This window comes from Peromyscus leucopus, chromosome 5 (genome assembly GCF_004664715.2).
Source record: "Peromyscus leucopus breed LL Stock chromosome 5, UCI_PerLeu_2.1, whole genome shotgun sequence".
Taxonomy (NCBI): Eukaryota; Metazoa; Chordata; class Mammalia; order Rodentia; family Cricetidae; genus Peromyscus; species Peromyscus leucopus.
Genome location: NC_051067.1, coordinates 66,187,455 through 66,193,343, shown reverse-complemented (window position 1 = coordinate 66,193,343; position 5,889 = coordinate 66,187,455).

Here is a 5,889-nt window from a genome sequence, read left to right as displayed (position 1 = left end):
TGGAAACAAATAGAATGTCTCTTTTTTAAACATGTTTTTAAATAAAATTGCTAACTAAAATGTAATAACATAATAAATTAGAATTCTTAACTGAGATAAGATTGCTCATAAAGTTGTTCATTTAATCCAAGTTTATGCTTCATTTGAATGTAGGCATTCAAGTGGAACATTCAGACAAAAATTTTTAAACAAAAATTCCTGGAGTTTTTTTTTTTGTCTTAGCTGTGGGCTGCAATAAGGAAGATTAATAATTTATTTAATACTGTGAGTTAAAACTTTATTGATCTTTGCAGTGCTCATACAATTTAGGAACAACAAGTTGACAATGTAGAAATGTAATGCCAAGCACAGTCCTTAGGTACAGCAAGCTAACATCCATCTTATTAGGATCCTGGTGTCACTAAAACTGCCAAGAAGTTATAAACAGGAGCACAAATCCCACAGTACAGGTGAAGCATTACAAAAATGAACATCACTTTAAATGCAGAGCCAGACAAGACGTACATCAATGTCCTGGGAGATAGTGTTTCAGCTCAGCAAATATCAAACAAAATATCATTAACTGACATGAAGTAGCTTGAACATTGATTGGATCATTTTTATGGAATAACATAGCAGATGAAGCATTAGTGTTCTTGTATACCACTTATTTGGAGAGCCAGAAATGGACTCATTAGAGGTGAAACTGCAGAACAACTACCATCATTCTCTCTAATTTCGGAAGATATATTTCTTGATGCGTTCCAACTGGTCCTTCAGTGAACTCACTGATGGTATTTGCACAATTGACTGGGGACCAGAGGGCTTGGAAGAGGCCAACTAGCTCATTCTTTTGTTTTCAATATGTGGTGAAAGTCTGTTTCAAGGTCTGTTTCCTCAAAGAGAGACTCGACCAATGGCCTTTGGCCATGTTTCTTAGAACACATTGCATTTGGTAGATGGCAGTAAAAACCCACCAAACAAAGAAAGTCACTATCAGCTTTGAAATTCACTGCTGTGTCACACACCTGCCCCTTTATCTTTCTGATGTACCTTTTCTTGCAATGCTCATCATGCTCCTCTGTCACTCAACTATTACTGTCTCCTTTCCATGATCTGTGAATGAAGCAACAGCTCCTTATCAAGAAGCTCCTGAAAACAGAGTATATATTGCACCCTAGGACTTCAGTGAAGATAAATGATTGTGTCCTGGTAAATTCCTCCAGCATCATGCTTTTCTACCTCTTTTCCTCCCTTATTTCTCTAACTTCATTTTCTCTCTTCCTTTCTTCTCTTCTTTGTCTTTCTCAGATAATTTTGAGATGGAACCAAGTGTTACCTAGACCTCAAGAAGGTAATGGTAAGCAATGAGAGCCTATCCTCTCATCTGTAGATAGTGCACATCTGTTGGGGGTAATCACAATATTTACACAATGAAGGTGAGAAATGAAACTTTGATAATCCGAAGTTATGGTCAAGATGGGAAGAAAATAGAACACATAGGAGGGTTGTCTACTTAGGAAAGGCTCTTTGATGACTATGCATTGGACTGAGATTTAAGGACCAAATTTGAGTTAAATGAAGGAAGACAAGAAGGAGATGGGTCTGTACAGCTGGTCAGGTCTACAGAAGGCTGAAGGGTAAACTGAGGAATTGCAGAAAGGGCAATGCTCATAGGGTTTTTGAAAGGAATTTTTTTAATGTTAATGATAAACAGAAGTGAAATTCATTCCCCTCTGTAGAGGTATGTTAGGATTTCTATGGCTATGATAAAACCGCATGATCAACTTGAAGAGGAAAGGGTTTATTTCATCTTACATTGCCAGTTAGTAGTCCATCACGGAGGGAAGTCAGGGCAGGAACTCAAGCAGGGCAGGAACCTGGAGGTAGGAACTGATGCAGAGGCCAGGGAGGAATGCTACTTACTAGCTTGTTCCTCCTGGTTTATGTAGCCTGCTTTCTTATAGCACTCAGGACCACCAGCCCAGGGTGGCACTGCCTGTGTTGAGCATGTCCGTCTCATCATCATTTATCAATCATTAATCAATATAGCAACAGCCTTGTCCACAGGCCTGTCAACTGAAGCTCCCTCTTCCAAAATGGCTCTACCTAGTATCAAGTTGACATAAAACTAGCCAGCACAAGTAGAAAGACCTGCTGAGGCAGAACAAGAGTATCTGCAGCGTGGCCAGTTTGGCAAAAGGCTGTAGAATCCAGTTGCAAGAAGATGCTGCATCTATTTCGAGTGGAGATGAGAGAAGGTGATAAGAAACTGGGCTGGGAGACACATGCCTATGATCCTAGCACTTGGGAGGCAGAGGCAATAGTCATGAATTAGAGACCAACCTGGGTTTCACAGCAGCTTGGGATACATAATGACATAGTGAGACACTATCAAAAGAAAACAAAAAGAAGGAGGTAGATGGATTTAAGAACATATGTATTGGTCTTGAATATTCTTTGTTTTAGACTCATTCTAACCTCCTTCTATCTGCCATTTGTATGTAACCTTATCCTTGACTAACAATACATTTCCCAAGCTTTATCTTTTTTCCCCTCCAGTGGAACACAACTTGAGGAAAATAGCCTAAAAGAATATTTCAATTATGATGCTTCCTTCCACTTGAATGGTCCATTTTCTCCTCCAGGTGCTGGTAGAGTGGTTCTGGAGCTATGACATGTGGAGGGATGAGAAGTTAAAGAACACATTTATTTGGAACACACCCCAGACATCTTTATCCTTATTGAGTCCTGATGAAGTCTGGCTATTATAAATCCTGATTGAGTGCCATGATGTTTTCCAAGCAAATGGGACCACTTTGTAAAAAGCAAAAGCAGCCTGTCACCATGTGCAAGAGGAGGAGGTGTCAATGGAGAGGAGCCACCAGCATTTTCAGAAAGCTACATGATGTAACAGCCCCTCTACACTGCCTCATTTGTGCTGGAAAATTTTAAATAGAGAAAAATAATCCTGTGCCATTAGCATAGCAACAAGTATGTTCTTTGCATAATAAACTTGGTTCCACGATGGCTTTGCTCTCCATTTTGCCTGCCCTTCTGAATCACCTTTCGTTGCCAATGCTATTGCCGTCCTAATGGAAAGACAGCCTTTGAAAGAACCCTGCTGATTTCTTGGCTGCCTGTTGGCAACAGAGGAGAATAGGAGGACGGGATATATATTTGTAAAGTTCCATTATTTATCTTACTTAGGGACAGCATTTTATCCTTTCAAGCTCATCTCCTAGCCACTGTAATTAGGCTTTCCAGAAACATCTTGCTGCTGTCTTGACATCACAATAGCATTTTGATAAGCTTGGACTGTAGCCAGCTCTGAAGTCTGGCAAGACATTGCTGCATAGCAAAGAATTCTCTGTACCTTGGTGGAAACCATTAGTTCCCAGGAGGGGAAGAGAAATGTTTTTATAACAATATTTAAAGAAGCTATTAAAGAACAGGCTTGCAGTATCAAAACTTTTGTCTCTGATCCTAGCAACAGGTTTTCTCATATTGAGTCATTTGCTTACAGGTCTTAAATGAGGACAGAATGCTTTTACTAATGAGCAGAAAAAAAAGAGAAGCAGCTGAAAAGGGGGGTGGGGACAAAGAGAAATGCTGAGACAGTAGTAGTGAGAGGAAAAGAATGTGAGAAGGGAGAGTTGCTTTGGAGTGCAAGCTTCTTATTCAAGTTTCAGGTTTCAGTGTGGCTCTTGTCTTGAACAGGATGGTACAAATGGTCTCACTGATACTGTGACAAGTAGAAACCCATCCTGACTCACAGCTGAGCACCAGGAGATTTGGTCAGACCTGACACCTCCATCAAGTACTGGGGATATATTCTATACCGAGGGCATCATAGATTCAACACCACTGGAACATTGGCCTCATACCTTTAGGAATCTTTAGCTGGAGCAAGACAGGTCAATAAAATTTTACATGGTGATGGAGAAATTCTGTCCTCTGCCACCAAAGCATCAGAAGGATGGCTAGTGCAACTAGAATTCTAAAGTTTAATTAGTTAAGTTCCATTTGGCTCATGGTTATCATTTGACAGGGCATGGGAGAGTAGGCAATCATATAATTAGTCATATAATATTATATGCCAAGAGATAAACTACGACCCCCCTACACTAAGAGAGAGACATATTTCTTACTAACTCAACTCTGTTCAATGAACTTCAGACCTACAAGCTGCAGAAAACGACATCTGAGAGGGAAACCATGGTGTCTCAAGTCCTTGGGCTAAAATAATGACATGTGCTATTCATAACTTTACTCCATTACTTTTTTTTACAGTCAATACAAATATTTCTGTCATTAATATATGAATCAAAATAATAACTACTCTTTTCATAGCATGCAGGACTGCACCTCACAGAGCCTCCAGTTCAAAGGTGCTTATTAAATAGACTTAATAGAACAGCTCTAGAATGAGATCTTCAAATATTCTTGATACATGGCCACGTTTGCTACAAAACATGCATTCCAACACTTGTAAGAGAGGAATAATACTTTCCCCTTCCAGCTACAGTAGTTTGATTGTCTTTAATGACCCTTTTGCTTGTAAGTGAAACCCTTCAATTAAGCAATAAACAGATTATGCTTTTCAGAATATTTTTAACTGACTTTGTTGACCCATTGAGGCATTCACAAACAGGAAAGTGGATACTCTTGAGGTCAGCCCCTGGCACTGGTTTATATCAATGAGATTTCCATGGAGGTAAATGGGGAATGCAACATTTGGCCCAATCATTTCACCACAGCTGCTACATCAGAGATGCCAACATGAGGCTGAGCTACTAATTGGAAGTGGAATAAACTAAAGAAATCTTGGTTCAAATGGCAGCTATATTTTTCAAAAAGAAGATTTCAGTTGAAATGCCAAAGGAGACAGTTAGCCAAAACATTTGTCTATGGAAATTTCTCTTCTCAATTTTTCTCAGATCTACAGCTGGGTGCTAAGTGAGGCATGTCTTGAGAACACATGCCATGGATAAACCAAGATGCTTGTTTTCATTAATAGCAGATCCGATTGAACTCACAACAAATAGTTCAATTACCATGATTACTAATAGGCTGATTAGTTTGAGTGACAAGAAATGAAAAAGGGTGTGAGAGAACTGAGCTCTTAGGAAGTGGTGCTAGATCAGGAGATGGGCTAGACACTGCCATGAGTTCTTAGTTTAGAGAGCATCCGAGTGAGGAAGTAAGATACAACAAATAAATAAAATGTGTCTGGAGCTGAGGAGATGGCCCAGTGGATAAATCAATTGCCTCACATCTCTGGAACCCGGGTTTGGATGTACAAACCCACATAAACACCTGATGGACATGGCAGCTTCCCTATAATGTCAGTGTATTGGAAATGGAGATAGGTGAAATCCCCTGGGCAAACTGGCTTCCTAGAATAGTCTAGTCTGAGAGCTGTGGCTTCACTCGAGAGACTCCACATCAATGCATAAAGGTGGAGAGCAATGGAGAAAGACAATCAGCTTCAACCTCGGGTTTCCACATACATGCCATGTGCCACACATGCAAACACACACACACACACACACACACACACACACACACACACACACTCACATCACACACACATACACACACATATGTGCACACACACATGTACATATTCTTTAAAACGATTATCTACTTAATATTTTGTGCAGGATATATTTGTGAGATTATTCATACACAGGACTCACTGGCCAAGTTCAATATTCTTAGAATTTTGTGTCAGAAAACTACATGGCTCTCCCAGTGAGCTGATAATTCTTTACACCTGTCAACAGAAGCCATAGATCTCATTTTATCGTCCCTCTGCCCTGGGTTTCTAAAAACTTAAAACTGAACTCACAACTCACTTTCATTACTGTCCTTGGCTTCTGTTCTCCCCAGTCCCCACCTGGTTGG